This window comes from Erpetoichthys calabaricus, chromosome 5 (assembly GCF_900747795.2).
Source record: "Erpetoichthys calabaricus chromosome 5, fErpCal1.3, whole genome shotgun sequence".
NCBI lineage: Eukaryota > Metazoa > Chordata > Cladistia > Polypteriformes > Polypteridae > Erpetoichthys > Erpetoichthys calabaricus.
In genome coordinates, this window is record NC_041398.2 from 130778312 (window position 1) to 130794110 (window position 15799).

The following is a 15799-nucleotide window of genomic DNA, read 5'->3' on the forward strand; positions in this document are numbered from 1 at the left end:
TTCTGTCTTATTCTTTCTTCTTCCGTTTTTCTCTACCTCCATTATTTGTTAAATTATCACTCTGATACCTTTAATCTGAAAGACATTTTTCTGGGTGAAGTGCATTGCTACAAAGGGATCCTCTTTGTCAGTATCTTTATGTATGATTTTTCAGGAACATTTGACTTTAGCACAGTTCAAAGTAATAAGCACCATATATTTATACCAGTGATGGCTATCAATTCAAGAAGATGAAAACCCAGAAACAAGAAAAATATGTAATGTGTAGTATGAACTACAATTTCATAAAACATTTTATAGTATCACCTTAACTTAAAATTGCTTTTTTACAATAATATCGCACACTTTTTTATGTCATAAAATTATAAAAACGGGAAAATCAGAATGCCAGTTCACTGTACATTACTCATAATTATAACTAAAAATATTTGAAGAAAGATAAAGACAGTTTTAAAATGCAGTTCTCATATTCCACAAATTCCTCAAGTCTTTTGTTTAAGATTCACTGAGCATGTGTCATGTTCACTTCCAAGATAATCCCTCTGGCCTGCTGAGTGTTAAAAACAGACAGTGCCCCGGGGTGCAAATCACAGAAACATGGATTTGAAACAACAAAGTCCCATTTCATCGTAGCAGCAACTTTAGCCTAAGGCTTTTATTTCTTAGGAAGATAGCAGCAAGAGGATCGGGTAATGTACCTGAACAAAAAATAGAATTAAGGTACATTAAGAGACTTAAGGACTACATCCAAACATCCAATAGATCAGAAATGTGTATATGTGTCCTGTAAAAGAGTTTTGTTGGGCTAAACAGTACACACTAATAGCTTGTATTGTTTTTTGGAGTTAATGCATGAATCTTAACATATTACTATTATATTTTGGTCTGATACCTTCATTCCTTTGTAAGATACTATTAGTGAAGCAGAAGATGATACATGCAGAAGAGAAATCATTTATTAAAACTCTGCTCTCTAGCTACTGTATCATATGGTCTGTACATTAGTGAAATGCCCCTATGACTTTTTCTCAAGCACCCAAATTTTCAAGAACTGACCAGATGCATTGTGTCAGAAAGTATAAATCTTTAGGCAGGTTTTGAGAATAGCTTCTTTCATCAGTGAATCCTCAGCAGTAAAATTTTTCTCTCTATTATATAAAAAAATCCTGGGGTGAGACAAGACTTTTTCAGAGAGATAATTTCATGTCCCGCGAGACAAGACTGTGCTAAGAGATTTAAGCATGCCCGTAAAAGACAAAGAGTAGAAGACAAAGTAGAACGTCGTAAAGAGGTTCAGAAAACGTTGGCACGATACACATGCAGAGCAGGTTAGAGATAATGAAAGTACTAAAATTCGAAAGTCTCAAACACATGATAGTAAAGATTGCATTAGCACAAACAAACGAAAATTACTGGGTGAAATAACGGAACAGTGAAAAGATATATAATATATGGACACAGGTGATATGACAGAAGTATGTAGATATTGTTCGGATTTAAACTTTAAGTCAGAGACTTGTAGATCGTCTAATTCGTGTTGCCATCAAGTAAAAGTAGTGTTTCTTCCCAATGCAGTGGAGTATCCACGAGAATTAAAAGATTTGTTGCTTGGTGAAAGTGAAATCCACATATACGGCAGAGACGTGAAGTGGCTGGCACGTAGTGCAGGCCAGTGGGTTGGCAAGCAAAGCGAGCAGCGGTCAAAGCCCCCTAGTCTTTACATATAAAAATGTACAATTAACAAGTTAAGTTTCTGCTCTTTCACCTTCTGTACTTATTACAGACTTTCAAGTCTTAGGGTGAATGGTGTAGAATTTTCTTTAGTTCTTTGTATGGGCCCCAAACATGAAGAAATAACTTATACTAGCCAACCCGCGGTGTACCATACGCCGCATAATCAGGCCGCTTTTTTAATGATTTTTAAGCACAGGGAGAAAATTAACATTTGAAAAATCGGTAATGTAATAAATCACCAAAAAAAGCAACATTGTAACAATACACGGAACGAACCAACATACAATTGTCCGTGACTGAAAACTGACAGACCGCCATCGCGGCTTCTCCTCCCAGAGCGAGGGATGGGGGTGGACGGCGCTCGGGCACGGAGGGTGGAACGGGAGGAGAGGGGAAGGACGCCCATTCCGCCCCCTCCGTCATGCTAGTCTGCAGTATGCACTGCCTGCTCATGTGCCCACCCCCAACTCGTCACCTGACTCGTTTTCCTCTTTGCACAGTCCACATGCACCTGTGAGTCACGTAGACTTTTCATTGTTCTTTGCGGTTTTGGCTGCTTTTCTATATATAATCCACCAAGTCACCTGACCACTGTAGTAGCGAGGGGGGGGGGGAGAGGGGTGTGTACAAAGGGCAGGGACGTAATCAGTGCGAGCGTATGACTCATACTTACTGGGAATCCCCCGGTTTGCAGCACGAATGGGGTTCAACGGCTTACCCACGCCTCTCTGCGCCGGGTAGACACACGTTGATCCATTCAGTGTAGCGCGCGTGCAGTTACTTCATGCAGGAATCTGTATAACATTGAAAGAAGTGTTGTTTCCATGAAATACATTTGAAACGGTGGCCATGGAAGGCAAATGAACAGTCAACGTGGCTTACAGCTGGATTGACGGCGTGTTTTGTGTCACCCGACCATAGTAGTAGCGAGGGGGGGGGGGGGGGGGGGGGTGTGTACAAAGGGTAGGGACGTAATCAGTGCGAGCATATGAATTCCTCATTCGTGGGGAACAAATGCAAGCCCCGGTTGATCCATTCAGTGTAGCGCGCATGCAGTACAGGACATCCAAGGGCATCACAGACCTGTTAATGCTCAATCTCATGCATAATTATTTATTGAATGCTAAACACTTCCGGAAAGACACAGTTGTCTAAAACTGGTTGGTCTGAGAATACAACAGTAAGTGAATGAAAAGATGGAACTCTGGAGAGAGCAAAATACAACACAATAGTGAACCCGCAGCATAACAAACGCTGCATAATTATTTATTGATGGTTGAACACTTCTGGAATGACACAGTTGTCTAAAAAGGGAAGGTTTGAGGATACAACAGAAATTGAATGAAAAAATGGAACTCTGGAGAGAGCAACATATAATTGTCCGTGAGTAAAGACTGGTTTTGGCTGATACAGGCATATCTTTTTGAAAGTTTGTCCCTGTGCCTTATTAATTGTCATCGCAAATGCCAATCGAACAGGAAATTGTCTTCAGGTAAAAGTAAAAGGCAAATTTGAATCTGACGGGGTCAGGCATATCCGGGGAATAAGGGCAGTTTATGAGGTTGCAGATGTGATAGTTTTACACTCCAGTAAACTGAATGCGATGTTTGTGCATGAACGATTTAGTGCTGTGTTGACACTGAAGGGAATTGGAATGAGTTGTGTTGAAGCATTGCTGGCAATGTTCACATTGCATAATTCGTTCAGTGGAGTGTGTTTTTAAATGCATGTTGAGATATCTCTGCACTCGGAACGTTTTTGAACAAATTGTGCATTGAAAGATCTGTTTGGAATGCGTTTGTTCAGTGGAGTGGGTGTTTAAATGTGCTTTGAGAGATTTCTGGTGCGTGAAGGTTTTGGAGCAGTATTTGAGATGGTTAGTAAGGTATTTGCGTGCATGAAAGTGTTTGTCGCAAATTTTGCATACAAATCTTTGTGTTGAATGGATCTGCATATGGTTGTGGAGATCCATCACACCTGTGAAGTCCTCGTTACAAAATGTGCAATTGAAGGTGAGAGTGGAATGAGTTCGTAAGTGTTTCTTGAGAGCGCGAGTTGTTTTGAAGCATTGTTGGCAATGTTCACATTGCATAATTTGTTTAGTGTTGTGTTTTTTTAAATGTGCGTTCAGATATCTCTGCACTCAGAAGCTTTTGGAACAAAAGGTGCATTGAAAGTCCTGTGTGGAATGCGTGTGTTCAGGGGAGTGTGTCTTTAAATGTTTTTCAGGAAGAGGAGAGTGGGCAAGTGACGTCACATTAGTGTGGCGAGCAAGTGGGTGTGCACCCTGTGTGCACATACTGACAGCGTCAAAAGATGTCACTAGAAGGTTATCACGTGTGTATTTGAGAGGCATGAGAACCTCGTAATGCCCATGATCCAAAGGACTGCTAAAGGGCAGGGATATGGAGAGACGCTGGGCCGGATTGTAAACTCGAGGAGAGGCATGAGGACGTTCTTGGAAGTAAATGCTGATAGTAGCTGGAAGGATTTGGGACATTGCAACAATTTCTGCCTCGCCTCCATAGACTCCGGACGTATTCATGTAGTCAGTGTATTGTTGAGCAGACTGTATAACAATGCCTCTGTGACTAACAACAACGAACACTATGTCGCCGAAGTTATCCCAATGTTGGCAAACAAAGCCAACAGCCATGTTGCGAAGTTTGAGAGCAACAGTTTCGTCAATGACATTTTTCCAAAAAAACCAGACTGATAGAAATAGTTACATGATGCAGGAATTTCTATAACATTGAAAGAAGTGTTGTTTCCATGAAATACATTTGAAGCGGTAGCCATGGAGGGCAAAAGAACAGTCAACGTGGCTCACAGCTGGATTTGGACAGCAGTACAGAGCAAAGCAAGTGAGTATGTGTTTGATGAGCTGTTCGAGTTGGCAGGCAGTGCTCTGAGGTGCATTCCCGATCACGTGGGAGGAGGGGTAGAGTTTCTGGGTGGGACTTGGTTGTTCCTTTCCCATGGTTTTCGATGGTGGACGCGGTTGGGTGTCGTAACCGAAAAGAATAATGAAAAGTCAACGTGGCTCAGAGGTGCATGTGGACTCCTAGCACAGACGAAAGGGACTAACTGGATGGTCGGTGAGTTTTTGCGTCTGGGCACATGAACAGGCAGTGTAAATGCCTAGAGAGCGAGGGTAGACGCGGGCCGAGGAGAAAGGAGTGTTGGTGGGCGGGGAAACATCTTCCATGTTCCTGCAGGACCATCTAAGAAGACGCATGTTTGTCGCAGATGCGGTGGACGCCGGTCGGGGAATAAGGAGTGTTGGAGGGCGGGGAAACGTTTTCCGTGTTCCTGCAGGACCATCTAAGAAGACGCATGTTTGTCGCAGATGCGAATTGCTGTATGTAGCGTGTAAAACAGTTTGCTATGGTGCACGTGGTCGTGCGACGTAACTGAAAAGTCAACGTGGCTCAGAGGTGCATGTGTACTGTAGCACAGACGAACATAAATGATGGCGTTTTTTCCGTGTCGTTGCATCCGAGTTGGTGGGCGTGGCTCTGCGAGTTGTCGTCGTATCCAATGGTCTTAGAGTTGGTGGCCGTGGCTCCTTCCTGCGTGTGCCATGGGCGTCTTACTTGTCGGCGGCTTAGTGAATTATATATATAAACTGGCAAAATACCCGCGCTTCGCAGCAGAGAAGTAGTGTGTTAAAGAGGTTATGAAAAAGTAAAGGAAACATTTTAAAAATAACGTAACATGATTGTCAATGTAATTGTGTTGTCATTGTTATGAGTGTTGCTGTCATATATATATACATATACATATACACATATATTATATATATATATATATATATATATATATATATATATATATATACATATACACATATATTATATATATACATATACACATATATTATATATATATATATATATATATATACATATACACATATATTATATATATATATATATATACATATACACATATATTATACATATATATATATATATATACATATACACATATATTATATATATATGCATATACACATATATTATATATATATATATACATACATATACACACATACATGCACTTACAATAACATAGAAATCAATATAAATAACATTAACATCATTATCATATGAGAATATGAAGTAATATATAAGAAGCACATTTCATATAAATATAAATTATTAAACAGTAAAATCTTCTTCTATAATTTGCTACTGTGGCTATTCGTTTGTCTGTCCAGGATTTTAAATCACCTGTAGCTCGCAAATCGTTTCACCTATTGACTTGAAATCTGGTACACATATAGTACGTCACGTCTACTATCCGCTTTATGGGTGATGATTGTATTACTCTTTTTATCTTTATTTTATTTTATTGTAGAATCAACTCCTATCTGCGCACACCAGGGCGGCCGTGGGCGGATGCGTATGGTGTATTCACTCCATGTTATCGTGCATTGTGCTGTCACTGGTATTTTGATAAAAGAATTTGAACAATATATAAGAAGCGTATAAATTATTAAACAGTAAAACATTAACATTTAAGAAGTAAAGTTACATTGAGTACTACTGCATTGCCTTCGGGTATACCTCATTTTTTGTTTGCCCATTACATGCTTAAATGTATACATTTTTTGGTGTACCTATCCGAGAACACGCGACATATAACCGACTGTGGGAGAAGCATGGATTTTAAACATGCGTTGAGTTCATCTGCTGGTCTCCCTCGTGGAATAACTGGTAATGTTTGACTAAAATCTACAGCGAGTTAAACGACATTACCTCCTATTTTTTTTTTTACGATCTCCGAGATCTTGCTTTCTTCGGTTCAAGGCTTCATAAGCTCTTTTATGTTCCATGGTGTACTTATCCCAAACCATCATCTTTGAATGTTGCAAGACTTTCGCCTTGTATGTAGATCGGGGTAATTACATTCATTGCATTCCTAGTCTGAATCACAATCTGATTGTATGGGTGGTTACCTAGCAGGTAACGCTTATGCTTGGTCATCAAGTCGTCTAACATCCGCCACGTGCCCTGTTTTAATTGCGAGAAGCAGATATATATAGCGAAATTCTTGCGCTTCGTTGCGGCGAAGTACTGCTTTTAATTTTTTATTAAGAAGAAAAGAAAACCTTTTTAAACGGATCGAAAATATACCAATAACAATTTGTTAAGGATCTGTTTTTTTTGTGAACCTCCCTTTTCACAGCTGTCGCGCTACGGCGTATGTTTCGTTTATTTGACAGTATGTAGATCGTGGTAATTACATTCATGGCATTCGTTTTCTGAATCACAATCTGATTGTATGGGTGGTTACCTGCCAGGTTACGCTTGTGGTTGGTCAGCAAGTCGCCTTACGTCTGCCACGTGCCCTCTTTCTGTTCCCAGAAGCAGATCATAGAATGGTTTTAATAGTTTACTTTCAAATAATGCAAAGAGTATGCGACACGTGTTTCTCCCTAATTCTGGGCTCATCAGGCGTACACACTCACTGCATCCCCTCTCGGGAATCGAATCTCTATCGTCAGCGCCAGAGTTGAAGACCCTAACGTTGCGGTCAGCAAGTCGGCTAACATCCGCCATGTGCCGTCTTTCAGTTGCGAGAAGCAGATCATAGAATGGTTGAAATTGTTTACTTTCAAATTATGCAAAGAGTACGCGACACGTGTTTCACCCTAATTCTGTGCTCTTCATGCGTACACACTCATTGCATCCCCTCTCGGGAATCGAATCTCGAACGTCAGCGCCAGAGGTGAAGCCCCTAACGTTGTGCTACGGCGTGTGGTTCGTTTATACCTCGTGTCTTCTCATTAAACTTTTATCTCGCGAATATGTTATTGCAATCCGCAGCGGGAGCGTTTCTATAAACTTAATTTAAACTTACGTTTTACACCGTGCTTTGTTTCCCTTATGAAGATGCTTGTATGCTTCAGTCGCTCGCTTCTTATTGTTTCGCTCCCTTCTCAATTGTTTAATGAATTTTTTGTTCTTCGCTGTTTGCGGCTCTTCCTTCATTTCTCCCTACTGCGTTCACAGTCTTTTCACGTGATTACGTGGGAGGCGTGATGACGTGACACTCAACTCCGCCTCCCACGGCCATCGAGCTGCTGTCCATTACAGTATATTGTCAAAAAAGAGGTTCCAGTTATGACCATTACGTGTTGAATTTCGAAATGAAACCTGCCTAACTTTTGTAAATAAGCTGTAAGGAATGAGCCTGCCAAATTTCAGCCTTCCACCTACACGGGAAGTTGGAGAATTAGTGATGAGTCAGTCAGTCAGTCAGTGAGTGAGTGAGTCAGTCAGTCAGTCAGTCAGTGAGGGCTTTGCCTTTTATTATTATAGATAGGAATGTGCTCCCACAGATAGACGCCTCATCCAAAATGCTTTCCATGTCAAACCTAATTCTGGCAGGATAAGTTGCTGGTCCTTATGATTTTGTACTGAAATATCAGGTTCAGAAATCTGAGAGATTTTTTAATAAATAAATTTCCAAACTACCATCATGCATAAACATCCACAGGTGGATTCATGCTAGATGGTCTTCACAGCAATTTAAACATAGATGTACCCTGCAAAAGCCTGCACCTCCATCTAGTGAATTTGTAACATCTTAGCTTTCCTAGAAAAAAGAAGGTTTTACTCCTTTAACATCACTTCCAGTATTATAGCCTTAACTATTAACATCTTCACCCTTTGCCTTCATCTTCTTTTGCAATAGTCACACCAACTGTTCACAAACTTTCCTTTTTATATTAAGTCAAGCATGGACCATATTTTGTTGCATAACCTAGTGTATCTGCACTCCTTTGAGGTTACAGCTGTTGAGATGGCAAACATTCAAAAATTGTGCAAGACACAAAAAACAAGAAATTCTACAGTCCAAGTATGTTCATTGTAATCTTTTTAGTAAACTTCATGGTAAAAATGAAAACAAAACACACACAAAAAAAAGGTTTGTTATGTGTGATGTTTCTGTTTCAGGCGTCTATAGCTTTGATACTTTTCTCTATGTTACTATGTCACTAAGTTATTACTTGAACACATGATTACGTTGATACATTATACTTTATCATTTGCAAACGTACTGAACCTGTTTTACTGTTACATCAGAATTAAAGCAAAATGACAGGGTTGTTCCATTTATGTGTTAGCTTTTAGGAATTAGGTGGAAGTTTCCGTGATCCTTTTAACTGTGTGTTTTATGTAGTTTCCAAGTACCTACTGTATGAAAAGCCAAACATTTTATCATAACTAAATCACATGTAACAAAAATATTAATTTGCTAAGAATGATTTTTGAAAAGGCCTCATCTGGTACATCATCAGCTGACACATGCACAACAAACCACAGCCTGATGTCATCGACATAGAACAGACAGAAATTGTAAAATTAAGTTTCAGAGTAAGAAGATGTGGCAAAATTCCCCAAAAGGTACCATGATACATTTAACTCACTGTGGACCCGACAGTCCTCAAATATAAAGGGAAGGCATTCAACAAGAGAGTTGACTAATATATCAGCCACTGATAAAACTGGTGGCGAAAAGCTCAAGAAATAAGGGTGCCAAGACCTGGGAATGGAAGAGGAATGACCGGTTATTGCATTTCAATTAAAAAGCAAAGTTGTTTTGAAAAAAAATCATTCTTTAGCTTCTCTTTCCCTTGTGGCTTATTCTAGTACATTTTTTCTTATATTGATGAGATAACATCATCCTCCATCCAACACATTTCCTTTCAATGGTAGCTGCACATCCTTAATATGTCACAAGCCACATTTTTGTGATTGTCACCACAACCTTTTATTACACAGCTGCTCCCCAATTTAGCTAATTACCCCCTCTGGTAATAAGGGTACTGAGGCAGATGGCAAATCACAGTAATTTATAGGCTGTTACAGAAATTAAAACACTTGTAGTGGTCTCTTTTCTGGAGTACCTCCATATTTCCAAACAAAGACCCCTAAATACACATCCACATAATTTCCAGCTGGTATCCTCTCCAGCTTTTTGGAACCTTGAATAAGTCCAAACCCTGACTTACCCCTAAACAAAGCTACTTCCCTCTGTGTCTCTCCCAAACTCTCAAATAAGTTTGTCCTTCTGATTTTTATTGCAGTCAATCTACTTGTATAGAGTGAACTTGAACAAGTGATATCATTTTTACATTTACTATCCACTATCCAACCTGCTATATCCTAACTACAGGGTCACGGGGGTCTGCTGGAGCCAATCCCAGCCAACACAGGGCACAAGGCCATCGCAGGGCTTGACATTTACTAGCCCCTTTGAATTTCTTGCATTTGGTGGTTGGGACAAGGGTTACTCACTACCCTTCCTGGTTGCAACCTGAGAAAAAATAAAAATAAAGACGTATGATTCCTCTACACAACCTGATGCATTTCTCACAGATGCAGCAGCATTACCTTTTCGATGCAGTACAACTGCCGCAGATGGTTTCCTGAAGCTTGTTTTTTAGAACACGTGCTTCAGAAGTTTTTGCAACTGCTTTATCGTAAGTGTGAGCATTCCAAAATCTTGAAGTGGTCAAAAGCCTTTGTGGGATTTCATTCTTTTTTCAATTTAGACCTACGGAACACAAGCAGCTAATAGGGAATAGTCACCACCCTGCTCCCTCCTAAGAATAAAAAGACATTGCAACTAAAATACAGTAAACTCTCACTGGCATCTGTCTATCACACATCATTTATGGAACTTTGGTACAGTAAATTAAGTTTTGTCCATACATTTCCGAATAGACCAGTCTAACATTTCCAATAGACTTAAGTGTAATATATTTTTAGACTAAGCAAAAAGTATACAGTAAATGTCAGTGCTTTCTTCTTGCTATGTAAGATCCTCTACTTCATCCTGTGTAGTACTAAAGCTTTTTGTTAGGCAGAAGGGAACTTATTTTGCACTGTGAATTACCCAATATGTGACACAATTTGCATATAACTACAAACAACATACTTGAAGGTTACATGGGATATCATTGGAGTCACGTGAGATGAATTAAGTCATATATTTCTTTTAGCAAATTGTTGCCTTCATTACCTGTTTCATTCTGTATATATTGACATTATTTCAGATTTGGCAGTGATTGACTCTGACTGAAAGTGCAACACAATGTGCATATATGATTAGTAAATAGATATGGTATTTAAAGGTTAGTGTTTCCATCCTAATGACTTATCAAGAGGAAATAAGTGAAGACAGGTCCATGAAGATAACCTATTCTTTGTCTGCAGACTACTGAATGTAGATGAGTACTCCTGTGCATCTGTCACCCAGTTTGTTGCTTTGGGATTTTAAAATGTAAAGTATCTTCAGTAACATAAACTTTTTTTTTTTTTTTATTAAATAAGAAGAAGGGTCTAACATTTAATGAAAACCCTTAATAGGTCTCAATGTGAGCTGCTTTTTTAATCTGTGAATAGGCTACTGGTATTGTTACACCTCTGAACCATCTGCTTTCTTTTCATACATAAGCACCATGGAGTTCAAGAGGGTGAGATGGGCAGACGGCAGAGCAAGAACAACAGGCTATCTATCCTCTTTCTTTTTTTTTTTTTAAATCACACACTGAACAAGAATTGGTCTTTTTTTTTTCTTTTAAAATTGCCCGCTTCCCCAAAAGTTTATATCTCAGCTTCATTACTGATATGTAGTGTTACAAATGAAACCCAAATAAAACCCAACTGAAAAAGCACCTTATTTCCCCAAACAATCACGGTGCTGGAGAGTGGTGATGCCTTATATGTTGATCAGCACATACAAACAAGAATTTTACTGTATGCGCCTTGAACGTGGTAAAGGTGCTATATAAATAAAATGTATTATTATTATTGTTGTTATTACTGTGACAAAAAAAGCTGAAAGGATATAGGTCAAGAAACATCCCTCTTTATAATACATTAAGTGTCTACTTCAAGGTATGTGAAGTTATTACATTGTTATAATTATTCCAATTGCTGCAAATAATAAAACAAAATATTGAATAGGGCTGCATTTCTTGAAAACGATAGATCTGAGCAGTTAACAATTAACTTTATGATACACATATGTAGCATAAAAGTTACTTTTTTCTGTGTTTCTCGAAACCTCTCTTAAGCAGCCCCTTTACTAAAGATTAGGAAGAACTACTTTGATAGTGCTGCCCATGAAGTCACCTATAAAAAGCAACATTGGTTAATTGGAAAGCAACCGATTGATAATACTTTCACTAATTTAGTCTTTCTGTGACATGAAAGAGTTGTGAAAAGTAATATGAAGTAAAGATGGCTTCATAATTTAATAGCCAAATATGAAAGAGCATGTAAATAAGCACCAAATTGGACATGTATTTGTTCCTCAGATGAAGGCAAAAGAATTGACGGACACATGGCACAAAAGAAAAACACAATTTTCAAAGTGCTTGGCTGTTCTTTTAGAATGCAGCATAATTCTGTTTATTAAGGCACACAACAGAATTTGTAACAGTGAGAAAACCAAAAATAAGATGACAGAAACAGAATAAGCCTGCACAGTACAACGTATTTTACTCTTGTTCAGACACTTAAGACACCACACAGACAGCATGGTGGAAGTTTGCAATGTATATATTAATATTTATTTCCTCAAGCATTCAATGAAATAATTAAATTCAAATTTGCATTACAATTTCCACACTTCTTCATACAGTGCACAGTGTATTTATTCAAATATATAGATAATAACTGAAGTAAAAAGCACTGCAAAATAACCACATAATTTATACAGACAGTGGAAGCACACATTTCCCCAAAACGTAGCTACAGTATACCCATACCCTGGGTGCCATAAGAGAGGAGTTAGGACACTTCCAAGGTCCCATGACTGACAAGGGCTCTCAAAATATTTTTGTCCAGTTATTGAAAATACATTTAAAAGAATACATCACATGATTTTCAAACTAATCTTTTTTGCCAAAAGTAGTAATCCACACTCAAGCTAGGTTGTATTTCTCCTTTCTCTTTTAGCCAGAACGGTTCAGGCCAGTCCTGATGAACTTGAATCAGAGCAACAGTCCAACAATTTCCTGTGCTTTGCTTAATTGAAATTTAGAAGCCAAATTATGGGGTCCAGAAAAGCAAAGTATTGCTGGGAAAGCTTAAAAAAAGAGAACAGAGGATGATAGGTGGCACCCAACCTGTCCATAAGACCAGCTACATCAAATCCTATCTCATGAATCCTGAAAATAAAAAGGAATGAATTAAGAACATTTATGTGAGATAGGCAGCACTGTGAGGATTATGTTTTTTGATCTCTCTAGAGAATTCAACACCAGCCATCCCTGTTAAGGGATAAATTCAGAGATATGCAGGTGGATGAGGCAATAATGTCCTGGATAATGGACTATCTGTCCGGCAGACCACAGTTTGCTAAACTTAAGGACTGTGCTTCTGATATGGATGTGAGCAACATGGGAGCACCACAATGAACAGTCCTATCTCCTTTTCCCTTTACTCTGTACACCTCTGAACATAAATATAATACCAGGTCATGTCAACTGCAGAAATTCTCAGATGATTCTTCAATTATGGGTTATATTGAAAGAGACAGAATATAGGAGTCAGGTGGAGAACTTTGTTTCTTGGTGCAGAAAGAATTATCTGCATCTTAACATTAGCAAAGCTAAGGAACTGGTTATTGACCTTCACTGTGCCAAAGAGCCTCTGTGTCCTGTTGCTATTCAGGAAGTGGATGCAGAGGCAGTGCACTCCTACAACCACTTGAGAGTCCACATGAACTGGTCTAAGTAACACAGCAGGAACTATTTAAGAAAGGGCAGAATCAGGCTATTTTTCTTAGGAGACTGCATTCTTTTAAGGTGGGTAGTGACATTATTCACATCTTCTACAACTCTGTGATGGCCAATGCTATTTTCTAGGCTTTGGTTTGCGTGGTGGGCAACATCAATTCAAGGAAGACTCACCAAATCATCAAGCTAATTAAAAGGGCAAGCTCAGTTATGGGACACACTCTGGACTCCCTGGAGGTCGTAGCAAAGGACAGAAAACCAAAACTGAGTGCCACTATGAACAATGCTGCACATCCTCTCCTTTACACAGAAACACTGAGGACTTTCAGCCAACAAATTATTCATCAGAAGTTTGTCAAGAAATGCTACTGGATCTCCTTTATATTAACAGCAATATGCCTGTGTGTTTGCCTTGGTAGAGTCCTATATTACTCTACTTTCCCCTTTTGTACTCTTTATTGTGTTGCCTTTATCAGAATGTCTCATATCCCATAGACTTATCACTGTGTATACGGTATTGTACTTTATGACTTCACCCCACTTTCCCTTCTAAATCTATAACCTCAGAGAATTACACAAACTTAAAGGACAAATAGGAGTTAAGTTATATATGCTAATATCTTGCATTAATTCCAGATATGCTATGCAAAGCATATTTCAGATTTCATTTTGCACATTGCTTCCACAATTAGCCTTTTTGTAATTTTGAATGGTTAGTTTATTATCTTCATTAGTAAAACATACAGTCATACCTCCTCATAGTGAAGTCTGGGGGTATTTTTTTCTATCCCACTGTTCCACTTTTTGATCTACAAGTTCATTCTGAGCATAAATTCTCTGAATTTACTGTCTTAATATTCTTTATTTATTTATCTGGTTTGTACAATGCTATATACTGTATACCCTGCCGTTCTATCTTAAACTCTGTGAAGTGCCTTGAGCATGGGAAAGGTGCATATAAATAAAATGAATTATTATTATTATTATTATGATTATTCTTATTATTATAGTATTGATAATATTCATAAAATAATAATAATGAAGCAAAGTCCATGTGAATATTGGCACCATACAAAATGATAAATGCTAGATGTATAGCTTCAGATGGCTCACAGACTTGTAGTCTGTATCTCTGGTCAAGTCATCATTTCTCCAGCACAGGTTGCATGCCTGTCTTGACATGGCTGCGGAGTTGTGCTCCTCAATGTGTTCTCTTCAGGACCATTAAGAGAGTGAGAGAGAGAGAGGAAGGGGTAAAGTGACCAATTTTATACATTCTGTGTTCAGATCCTTATAGCCAATAGGGTGTCATGGAATAGAATGGCCTCTGTTTCAAAACCAATCCCATATGTCAGGCCAATTGTTTCACACACTGCCTTTTCACACCTCCCCTCAAGTAATGGATACCATTTGTTTAGCAGAAGCCTGCCAGCTTCCTGTGAGGGACATTTCATTGAATGTCCTGCACAGAATCATTCTTGAGAAAACGGTTTCAGGCAAATGCCTGCGATGAATTTCATATCTTGAGTTAGTCCTAAAGACTCAGGGGTTGGATAGATAAAACTTCAAAGTACTGCTGTTCTCATCAATGAAATAAAACATGTCTTTGAAACACTAACATTGCATTCGCTTTATCTGGCTCACAAATAAAGATACACAAATCTATGTAAGGTGCTTCTGTAAAAAGCCAAATGTCCCCCTGACAAATAAAGTTCTATCTATCTATCTATCTATCTATCTATCTATCTATCTATCTATCTATCTATCTATCTATCTATCTATCTATCTATCTATCTATCTATCTATCTATCTGTTCTCCTTAGTACATATAATAGTTGATATTAGTAACAGTCAGACTTCACTTCATAGTATCTCTGGCTAAAGAAAAAATCCTGAAATCTATAAAGCCCATGCTTTATTTGCTTTGCAAATTTATCTACAACTAGCCAACCCGTGGCGTAACATACGCCGCATAATTATGTATTGATGGGTGAACACTTGCTGAACGACACAGTTGTCCAAATGGGGTGGGTTTGTGGATACCACTGTGAGTGAATGAAAAGATGGACCTCTGGAGAGAGCAACATACAATTGTCCGTGACTGAAAGCGGGATCGTCTGTGACGATGGAGGCCACGCTGGTGAAAGTTACTTCGTCGGTAGGGATAAGTTTCAGCACTTGTTCATTAAGGTGTAGCGAGTCTTCGTTGTTGACGCTTAATATAGCTTGCGTACTGAGTTGTTCCGGAGTCACAGTTGAGAAACACTTTTTTAATGTCTTTTAAGCACAGGGGAAAAAATG

The 15799-nt window shown here is 38.7% G+C and overlaps 1 long non-coding RNA gene across 1 annotated transcript; it reads right to left on the reverse strand.

Moving 5' to 3' along the window:
• Window positions 1-1851: 1851 nt before the first annotated feature.
• On the reverse strand, window positions 1852-2161 carry LOC127527880 (uncharacterized). Its single transcript, XR_007935052.1, has 2 exons — window positions 2091-2161; window positions 1852-2030 (listed from the first exon to the last, which is right to left on the reverse strand). It is a non-coding gene; the product is annotated as an uncharacterized LOC127527880 (long non-coding RNA).
• Window positions 2162-15799: the final 13638 nt, after the last annotated feature.